The sequence below is a fragment of the Gavialis gangeticus genome, unplaced genomic scaffold, assembly GCF_001723915.1.
Source record: "Gavialis gangeticus isolate Ggan-Ray unplaced genomic scaffold, GavGan_comp1, whole genome shotgun sequence".
In the NCBI taxonomy this organism is placed as follows: domain Eukaryota; kingdom Metazoa; phylum Chordata; order Crocodylia; family Gavialidae; genus Gavialis; species Gavialis gangeticus.
In genome coordinates, this window is record NW_017728991.1 from 7,396,305 (window position 1) to 7,407,309 (window position 11,005).

The window sequence follows — 11,005 nt, forward strand, 5'->3', positions numbered from 1 at the left end:
GCGGTCCCTGCCTGCCAGTGTATTCACTTTACCACACAGCTTGGTGTCATCACCGCACTTGAACAGGGTGCTCTCCACACCCTCGTCCAGGTCGCTAATGAAGATGTTGAACAGCACCAGCCCAAGGACCGAGCCCTGGGGGACTCCGCTGCCTACACTGTCCCAGATCGACATCAACCTGTCCACCACCACCCTCTGGGTGTGCCCCTGGAGCCAGTTTGCCACCCATGTGACTGTGCATTCATCAATGCCGCAGGCCCTCAGCTTGCCCACCAGAATTGGGTGGGACACTGTGTCGAAGGCCTTCTGGAAGTCCAAGAAGAAGTCGAAATGCCAGACATCTCTGAAAATCGGAGCCCTGGTGCCTTCAAGTTGGATACCCAGATGATAAAGCAGCCGAATTGATTTGCAAGTGGGTTCTAAGACCTCCCTGCAAAGATGGTGGCTTCATTCAACATGCTTATAACCGTCTGTGTGTCAACATCCCAGTGTCATCTATTTGCATTTTGCAGGAAGATAATACACAGCCTGTGCCCAGTCCGGGCTTGCAAAGTCCTTGCTCCTACAGCTGCAGAGTGCTGTTGCAGAGTGCTGTCACCGCCGGCTGCAGAACTGGCTCTGTAAGTTGTACACCTCCCCCTGAAGAGCCCCCTTCCCACAGGGCATGTTAGGAGTGTTCTGGCAGTAGGAAAGGGCAAAAACTGCTTTTGTGAGCTGTGCAGTGTCAAACGCTGGGATGAGATCTCTCGGTTACATTTTGTTTCTTATCTGTAGGGGGTTTCTCTCTTTCTCAGGCACTAGCCCAGTGCTGCAGAACTGTGATCGTAACAGGCAGAACTGTTGGGCAGGAGAGGGAACAAGCTTGTGGTGCTTGAAATAAATATTTTAGGCAATGATCACTGCAGCCATAGTGCTCCTTGATCTGCGTTCTCACTCCACAGCCAGGAAAATATGACAGTGTCTCATAAATGAACATTGCACCCAGATCCATCCAGAGACAATGCTAGGGCACACCGTAATTTTCGAGGTGCTCACCCTGTGAGTGTAGTGCAAAATCCCTGCATAGGTTATTGGCAGTGAGGAGTGCCCTGGGAACCTCTACATCTAAAAGCATGAGCCTGAGCCTCTCCTGTGTAAAACATGGGAATGAGGAAAGAGTGGACCACTGGAATGCGAGCTGAGCTTCCTCAGCCAGTGGAAATATGTAACCCAGACCTTCCAGCATAGTGCTCTGTCCTTTTCGAGTGGTGACTGGGTGGCATGCTTAAGATCAATAGTTTTGATTCCCACTGATTACATTCTCCTCCTGGGAGCAGGATGATACACAAGCAAATGGGATCATGTGCAGTGTCTTGGGATGATGTTGTTACTGTTTGCTCTGCTAAATTCTATACAGAGGTGATGAGTCTTAGATAGGAGGTTGGGCAAACAGCAGACTTTGTTCTCTGCACGGTCTCTAATTTGATCAAACTCTAGTAGGGCTAAGTACAGACCATCAGAAAGCCTGAGGCTGAATCAATTCAATCTTTGTGGGTTAGTCTAAGCTTCGTAGACTGAACTGATAAGCGAGTGAACAGACATTCACTTTTGTTTCTGGAAATGCAGCCACATGCCTGGAGTGATCCAGACCAGAAGCTGGGGGGTGCTAAAACACACCTTCCCGCTCAGCTGAAGCAGACAGCTTGGGCTAAAGCTAAGCCGTCCACTCTGAGAGACGGGGTTTGCAAGGGAGGTGCAAAGCATCCTGGGAGGCTTGGGGACTGTGAGTTAACTTGAATCTGCTGGGGATCTGGGACAGAAGATCAATAAACTGGTTTCATCTAAATCAGTTAAGTCTGATCCAGGTTGATCTTAAACTACTTATGCCCATTTTGAAAGTGGTTTATGTGCACTGAACTTCTGTTATGTTATAGATTTTAATTGGTTTCCAATCCCTTACACCAGTTTATGTGTAACTTCTTCCCTTAGCCTAGAGGGAGAGTGACTCCTGGGAACTGGTGCTAAACAACTTTCCCAGACAAAGGGGTTGCCTGCCTGCTGGTGCATGGCTGTAAATAAAACAAGTAATGCTTAGAACATACTCAGACTCCATCTCACTGATTTCTCCTCCAGCAGAGGGGGAAAACCAGTCTTCAAGGGTCAACCTCTTCTACTTGTGGAGAGGTTGCATTGGTTTCAGAGTGGGATGTTCAGGTTGGGAAAACAACAGTAGTGACTGTTGAAAAGAGCCTTGACACATTTGCCTACCAGTCTAACACAAATATATCACCTCCAAGCCAGTGACTGGGGCTTTGATTCTCACTTTAAATATGTAAATGGCATTCCATTGTTGGACACGTTAAAACATTTAATTACAAATCTGAAAGTCCTGGCTGTGTGGCCCATTTCTTTGGTGCTTTGCCCAGATGAGATGGAAAAAAAGTTTCGCATTGGAGGGAAAAAGAAGGGTTATTTGATCAAGTAGATATGGATGTAGCAAAGTATGTAAGTGGGTGTGCATCTTTAACCACACAAATAACATTTTTTTCAGCAAAGAGCTGATATGCTTAAGTCAACCAGACCTAAACATATGCTTGGTGTTAAACATATGTTTAAGTTCTTCCCTGAATTGGGACCTTAATGTAATCTTTTATTATTTTGTGAAAGTAAAGCTACTTCTTCAGCACTTCTGTTATGTCACTTGTAACTACACAGAGGAAAGCAATTCATCAGCTACACTTTCAGGCCATAGAATTTGTTCCTAGTGGTACATGTTTTCCAGCCAGAAAATAAAAATTTGATTGTGACAGGTGTGCCTCTTCGGGGTCCATCCACTAGTGACCTTGCAACGCCGGTTATGGGCCAACCGCCCACCTTCGCCTGCCGCGCCTTGTTGTTACTTGCTTAATTAGAGGATGTTAATTAAGCAGGAGGCTGCCCATTTTCTGCCCAATGCATGGGGTACTATCTGCGGCTCCTTTCCTCCCCTTACACAGCAGCCCAAGCCTCATGGATGTACCTGACGGTCTGTTCCACTCTCGCAACCTGCACCTCACCGGCGTTCCGGCTTCTCTCTCACAACTGTGGCCCTCTGGCACTTGTCAATCAATGCCCCCCCTCTCTGGAGCTTCTCACGCTGCCCCCCCCGGGGCTTCTCACGCTGCCCCCCCTTCTCTGGGGCTCAGGTGGCCGTAGCTGTACCTGGCCCCAAAATCTCCCACTTGGGGTCTCGAACCTCCTGCCAGGCTCAGACGGCCTCAGCCTTGCCTGGCCTATGATTCTTTGCTCCCCTTTTCAGGACTGGGGTCAGTGCACCCCCAAATGCTGCACCCTCTCTGGCACTGGGATCCCCACACTACTATGGAGCCCCTATGAGGCCTCCTCCAACCCCTAATAGCCTCACCCAGTCCTCCGGTCTAAATAGTGAACACAAAAAAAACACAAGCCCCTGAGCTATAACATAAAATCTAAACCATCCGGCTAAAACCACATTCAGTTCCTACCAGGGAATTCTCCACCACATAACAGCAATCAGGAGGGGCTCATGCAGTCACGCTTCTCCACACTGTTGGCTCTAGCAGAGCACCTTCTCCCTTGACTGCCAGCAGGAGACTGCCTACCTGGCCTCAGCCTGGGGTTATATGGGAACCAGGCCATGCCCCTTCCAGTCAGCTGACTCCCACTGGTTACCCTGGCAACCCGCAGCTGGATTCCTTACTTATCACTCCACAAACAGCAGGTACATCAGTGCCCTGCTACATTGATCGTATCTTTAAACTTTGGAAACACTAACATCTGGTCTGTACAATAGGATGCTGAAACGAGGGCTGTCCTGCACGATAGGAGAGCTGAACAATGACATACATCCTGAATTATTGTATATACATTTACATGTAGTTTTTTTTATATATTTAGGATAATGTTTTTGCATTAAAATGTTTATTTTAAACGTAATTGAAACCAGAGGTCTTGGTTAGTTGAATATGGGATTTCAGTTTCTAGCAACACAATATAACACAATAACTTGATTCAATAAGCAGTTCTTCTCCCAGTCAGGAGGAGCAGTCAGTGGAGTAAGATTGGTGGGGTATAAGAGTCAGGGTTCCAATATGCACTGCTTTGAATGCTGTGTAGCTATTCTGCACTCAGGTCATAATGTTCTAAGAGACTACACAGTGTGCAAGGCAGTGGAGAATGTGATCCTAAAACCAGATGTCTCATAAAATGATTTGTATGTTAAAATGAAGAGTCACACTGAGGATACAAATCTGTTTGCATATTTGCAGCCTCTGTTCGCCCTATTCTTCTGAGAGGAATAGGAAGAGTTATATAATCATCAGCGTTGTGAAAGATCATGTTCATTCTGTCTAGGTATCCTGAGTACCCCACTCTCACACCCAGTTACGTCTTCTGCCAGTGCAGTAACTCTGGGCAACATCTTGCACAGCTGCAACCTGAGTACATCACAGAGCGAGTCAGACCCATAATGGGAACAAATGCTTCAGGTTAATTTGAAATGTGAATGCTACTAGGTGACTCAAACTGGTAATGGGATAAGTAGACCATCAAGTGTAGCTCAAGATCCAGCTCACATTGGAAGCAGGGTTCCAGGGGAGTTAAGAGTGCTCAGCACATCACAGAAAGAGCTCAGCTCCTTGAAGGACCTGGTTTTTAGTTTGATTATCTAAATCCATTGCTTAGTATATACCAAGGGCAGGTTTTGTTCGATGTGGAACATTCAACTACTGTTGACTTCAGTGTGGTTTGTGGACAGTCATCCCTTTTGAGCAGCTGCTAAGCGCCTTGTAGGATTGTGACTTTCATAGACTTTAAGACTGTAAAACCCTCTTATGCAGAGAGATGATATTTTTACGAACAGGCTTTGACAGGGCAGCATAGGAGAAGCTTGTATTGCCATTGCTTGGTATAGGACTAGGAAAAGGGAGGTGGCCTTGCAGTTAAGAACCTGATCAGAGACTCTGAAGATCTGGGTTCCATTTCTGCTCTTCTGTAGATATCCTAAGTCATTTAGTCTCTCTGTTCTGCTGAAAAATAGACTAAAACCTCCCAGGGGTGTGACATAGCTCACTGGTTCTCCAACTTTTTTGTACCAGCACCCATTTGTAAACATCAATGGCCGGTCCTGACCCAGTGCCCCTCATTCCCAACCCACTTCCCCCAGGCCCCAGCCCAGTGTGTGGGGAATGGGGGGGGGGGGCCCTAAGCAGCCCCGGAGAGACTGGAACTCTGACAGCCTGCAAGGGAAAAAAACAGAGTTTCCCATTTTTTTCCTTTAACACAGAATCCATGCTTAAAGTTTGTTGATCCATTTTTTAAGTGTGTTCACAACCCTTACATATATTCTTGTGACCCACTTTTGCAACCCATCGGTTGAGAAACACTGACATAGATGAATACATTATAGGTCCTTAGATGCTACCAGGAGAAGGGCCAGGTCAGGAATATAGACAGACTGCAGACTCCATGGCTGTGAATGTATCCCTTTTAAAAGTGCTAACATTTGGGGAAAAAACAACTTGAATGCAATCTGCATTTGCTTTGAAATAGGCAGTGAAAATAGGTCATCTCCTTGTTAAAAGACAATGCGATGCCTTGCCTAATAGGGTCTGATTGAATAAAGCTGTTTTATAATAAATAATAATTTTTAATGTGTGCATGTTATATCTTTTAATTATAATTATATAATAAAGAATGGGATGACAATAATAAATTGTAATAAATAATACTATTTTGAAATATTTACAGATGGTCAAATATATTTTAAAATACTTTATTAGTACATCACACTAGCCTATTTGGAATTACTGTCTTATGCTTCCATATCACTTTTCACATTAGTTAATAAATTAAAATGCCATAGTGATATACTGCCTAATAAAGTGCCATAATTTTAAATACCAGTTGGTGACAAAGGAATTCAGGGGCACCTCCTAAGTGTCATTGTAATTCAATTATAATTGAATTAGAGCTCACTGGGACAAACACATCTCCGGGGTAACTTCAGAGGAATAAGTGGAAGTGAGCTAGTGTGAATCTGGATTCATAGTATGGATATTTGGCTATGCATACTGACTAGTTCCAATAGCAGTAACACCTTGTCCAGGGGTAAAAATGGTAAGTTATTGAGCACTTCCTGTCCCAAAAAGCATCCTTTAATAGGAAGGAATTAAGCTAACTTCTGTTTTGCTGGGAGCCATCCACAATAGTATTTATTGACCTGTGACATGATGTTGCCTGGGGTAATTACCTATTTGACTGATCAATGGTGCATTGTTTTGTACGTGTGTAATGTTTTGACATCACGTAATGGATCTCTTTGCATGTCCGAGTATTTCCTGGGGACAATACCCATTTCCAATGAATGATTCGGTCAGAAAGTAAGGTAAAGTAAACATTTACTGAAGATACTGGTTTACACCACCTTTAAAAAGAATTCCACAGTGTGCAGAAAAATTATATGAAGTTGATCAACATCAATATAGAAAGTTGGGAGGAGCACGCAGTATCTGGAGGGAACATCTGGCACTGGGTGCAGCTCAACATGAAGTGGCTTTGATCCAGAGGACAGATGGAAAACGCAAAAGGAGAAAGCAGCATGCTGTGAACTTGGACTCCAACTCAGACAACATATGGATCTGTGAAACTTGTAACAAGCCGTGTCGCTCTCAAATTGGGCTTGTCAGCCACAAATGGATTCATCAGGCCTCTGACTAGACGTGTACACCACGATCCTGAGGATCGACTGCTGTCTACTAAAAAGAACTGCACTATATCTGAAAACGAGCATTCTCCAAGGTCCAGCTGCTGGTGAAGTGGGTTAAACCACATTAGTGAGACTATCTGTGCTAGCTCCATCTGTGAATGCCTGATAAAACTGCAACAGGGTTGGCACTGGTGGACCTATTCCTTAGAAAACAGTCTTATGAAAATTGAAGTAATGTATAAATGTCTAGAAAGTAACAGACTTCACAAATTCTGGAGAAAAAACAGACATAGCTATCCCAAAACCCAATAAACCACCAGAGGATCCAAAGAGCTACCAACCCATCTCATTACTCTGTTACATACAAGCTCAGAGTGCATAATCCTTTATAGACTAGACACTGTACTAAAAAAGCTCGACTGTACTTAGTGCACTGAGACTTGTACAGGCTGCATATTTTACACACACACAGGTATACTTCCTGTACTCTTGGGCATTAGACCAAGTGATATAAAAAGACAGACCCTAACATCATTACTGGCAAGAGAGGCAAGAGATGACAAAAATCACCTGCTCCATCAACTGTCAACTGAAGACCCAAACAAGTGGAGGCTTAAAAGCCATAAACCTTTTGTACATGAAGCCCATAAGCTTTTGGAAGAGACTGGGGATGTGGAACCAAACCTATGGGCAGCAACGGAGCAGGTCGACTGCTGGGAAAGGTCAGACCCATTCCCGGCATGTTGTATACCAACAGCAAACGAGTCTCCCATCAGGCACGAGCTTGATGGAGGAGCATGGTTCAAGCTGAACAGAGATCTGGATATGGAGGCATCAGGACATGTCACATCTTGGACAGCCCCTGTGTAACTGTGGTGTCCAACAACCAGCACAGCGCTTAATGGAAAGCTGCAAACTTCACAAATATCCAAACGGGGTAGATGATGTCCGCACACTGAGCAATAATCCCAGACAGTGGCTCCTAGACTTGGCAATTAATATCTGATGGTATACGAAAGAAGAAGTGCTATGAAGTTAACCTCTTTCTTTCTGGTTAATGAGTTGCTCATGAGCTGATCCTTCTGTTTCTGAAGCCCATGTGCTCTTCGCCAGTGGTTTGGGTGAATCCCTTCCAACCTCTGTGTTGATCACTGATGGCTCAGCTGCCACTGCTCTCACCAAGGACACTTCTCCAGAGAGATAGATTCATAGATGTTAGGGTCAGAAGGGACCTCAGTAAGTCATCAAGTCCAACCCCCTGCCCTGGGCAGGAAAGAGCACTGGGGTCAGACGACCCCAGCTCAGTGCTTGTCCAGTCTCCTTTTGAAGATCCCCAAGGTAGGGGAGAGCACCACCTCCCTTGGAAGCCTATTCCAGATTCTGGCAACCCTTCCTGTGAAGAAGTTCTTTCTAATGTCCAACCTAAATCTGCTCTTCATCAGTTTGTTGCCATTGTTCCTAGTTACTCCAAGGGGTGCCCTAGTAAATAGAGCATCTCCTATTCCCTGCTGCTTTTCCCTGATGAATTTATGGGCAGCCACAAGATCACCTCTCAGCCTTCTCTTGTGAAGGCTGAAGCGATCTAGGTCCCTCAGTTTCTCCTCGTAGGGCCTTGCCTGCAGGCCTCTGACCATATGAGTGGCCTCCTCTGGACCCTCTCAAGATTTTCCACATCCCTCTTGAAGTGTGGCGCCCAAAACTGGATGCAGTACTCCAACTGCAGCCTGACCAGTACTGCATAGAGGGGAAGCATCACATTCCTGGACCCGTTTGTCATGCATCTGTTAATGCATGATAAAGTGTGGTTAGCCTTGTTGATCACTTCGTCACATTGATGACTCATGTTCATCTTGGAGTCAGCTACAATTCTAAGATCCTTTTTTGCTGCTGTGCTGCTGAGAAGGTCGTCCCCCAGCCCGTAAGTGTGTTGGTGGTTCTTTTTGCCCAGGTGCAGCACTTTGCATTTGTCTTTGCTGAACTGCATCCTATTTTGTTCTGCCCATTTTTCCAGCCTGTCTAGATCCACCTGGATCCGTTCCCTACCCTCTGGTGTGTTAACTTTGCCCCATAATTTGGTATCATCTGCGAACTTGGATAGGGTGCTCTCCACACCTTCTTCCAAGTCACTGATGAAGACATTGAATACCACTGGTCCAAGGACCGAGCCTTGCAGGACTCCACTGCCTACATCTTTCCAGGTCGATACTGACCCGTCCACCATCACTCTCTGGGTGCAATCCCTAAGCCAATTTGCCAGACTGTGTAATCATCTGCATCACAGCCTGTCAGTTTATTTATGAGAACAGAATGAGATACTGTATCGAAGGCCTTCTTAAAGTCTAGGTAGATGACATGCACCTCGAGTCCTGCGTCTAAGCATTTTGGGACCTGGTCATAAAAAGAAACAAGGTTAGTCAGGCAGGAACTACCTGCAATGAATCCATGCTGATTTCCTTTCAGCATTATTTCCCCTGCTGGGCTCCCACAAATGTGATCCTTAATGATTTTTTCCAGAGTTTTCCCAGGGATGGAGATGAGACTAACTGGCCTATAGTTTCCAAGTTCCTCCGTCCTCCCCTTCTTGAAAACAGGGACCACATTGGCCCTTTTCCAGTCTTCTGGGACCTGACCGGAGCACCATGAGTGGTCAAACAGCTGTGCCAGTGGCTCTGCTATGACACCGGCCAATTCCTTCAGCACCCTTGGATGAAGTTCATCTGTGCTCACTGATTTGAACACATCCAGCACCTCCAAGTGCCCCTTCACTAAGTCTGTGCTAACAGTTAGTGGGCTGGTGTCCCTCCTATCTATCTATGATCCAATTGGGAGATTTGTCTTGGTCTATGTCTAGGAATACAGATGCAAAGAACTCACTGAAGAGCTCAGCTCTGTCCCCCATCTCTGGCACCAACTGCCTGAGTTTGTCCTGTATGGGCCCCATGTTATCCTGTGTCTTCATTTACTCCCTGTATACCTGAAGAAGAACTTTTTGTTGTCCTTAATTGTTGTCACCAGCCTAAGCCCTAAGCTTGCTTTGGCCTTCCTAACTGATTCCCTGCAAGTGTGAGCCAGGGAGGTATACTCCTCCTTGGTAGCTACCCCCGGCTCTTTCAAAGATCCCCCCAGATACCATGTGAAGATTTACTGCAGTATAAAAAGAAAATCCCCGCAAATCGTACATTATTAGTTATGACATATCACCTTTCCCTGGAACCTACATGGAAAATCCTCAAACAATTGCAACTCATGCTAGAAGAAGACCCAAAGAGATCTTTCCAGAGCCACCCATTCTAGCCTTCAAACGAGCACCAAACCTTGCTAACCTCATCACCAGAAGCAAACTTCCTGTGACACAAACCACATCGATAAATGGATCCAGACCATGCCAGGACAAGAAATGCAAAACCTGTCAACACACCTCCACCCCCACCCCCTCTATAACTACACCCCACAATGAAACCATAGCTATTCCTAGACTTACACCAGCACCTCCAGAAGTGTTATACAGGCAACTCCCACTTAGTGCTCTTAACCGGTTCCTGAAAAAACTAGCATTAAGTGAAACGAGCGTTAAATGAAACTGAAAGTATTTGACGACCCAAGATGGTGACTGCTATTGTTTTTAATGACCCAAGATGGTGACCAATTTCAAATGAGCGTCATAGTGAAATAGCGCTAAGGGAAACAGCGTTAAGCGGGGGCTGCCTGCAACAAATGCCCTGAGAGAAAATATGTTGGAGAAACCAAACAACAACCGTGCACCAGAATGAGTGCGCACTGGAAATCCATCAAAGACAAGACCCAGCTCTCTGCAGGTGCCCACTTCTCGTGGGACAATTGCTCCCTCTCCACGCTCTCCAGCCTAGTCCTCGAAGGGAACTTACAAAACACCTTTTGCAGATGAGCCGACGAACTTCACTTCATCCACCGACTGGATGCAAACAAAAAATCACGGCCTGGATACAGACGTTGCAGCCTGCCTGACATCCCACTCCCCAGCTGGCGCTCGTGCGGCGGGCACTAGCACTCCCGCTCGTCGCTACTCTCAGACCAGGCCCGCCTTGCCAAGAACTTTTCCCCCCCAACGACTCGGTGGGATTCACAAAAGAAGCCACATCCCCCTGAGGATCCCCCAGAGCTGGGGGGGAGAGGAAACCATTGGCAGGGAGTGGACAGAAGGCTGTTTGATGCACTCCCAGGTTGAGAGGAGCCAGGCAGGTGACCCCCACAAGCCCAGCCCACACGTGGCAAAGCCCCGCCCCGCCCCGCCCTGAGGGGACCCTGCCCCTTAAAGACTGCTCG

General features: G+C 46.3%; 1 protein-coding gene across 1 annotated transcript in view; it reads left to right on the forward strand.

The window, feature by feature from the left end:
- Positions 1-320: 320 nt before the first annotated feature.
- TEX2 (testis expressed 2) overlaps positions 321-11,005 on the forward strand; it is a 153,027-nt gene continuing 142,342 nt past the window's right edge. Inside the window, exon 1 of the mRNA XM_019516759.1 lies at positions 321-620. The gene's annotated coding sequence lies outside the window, so the exon portion shown is untranslated. The remainder of the gene's footprint in view (positions 621-11,005) is intronic.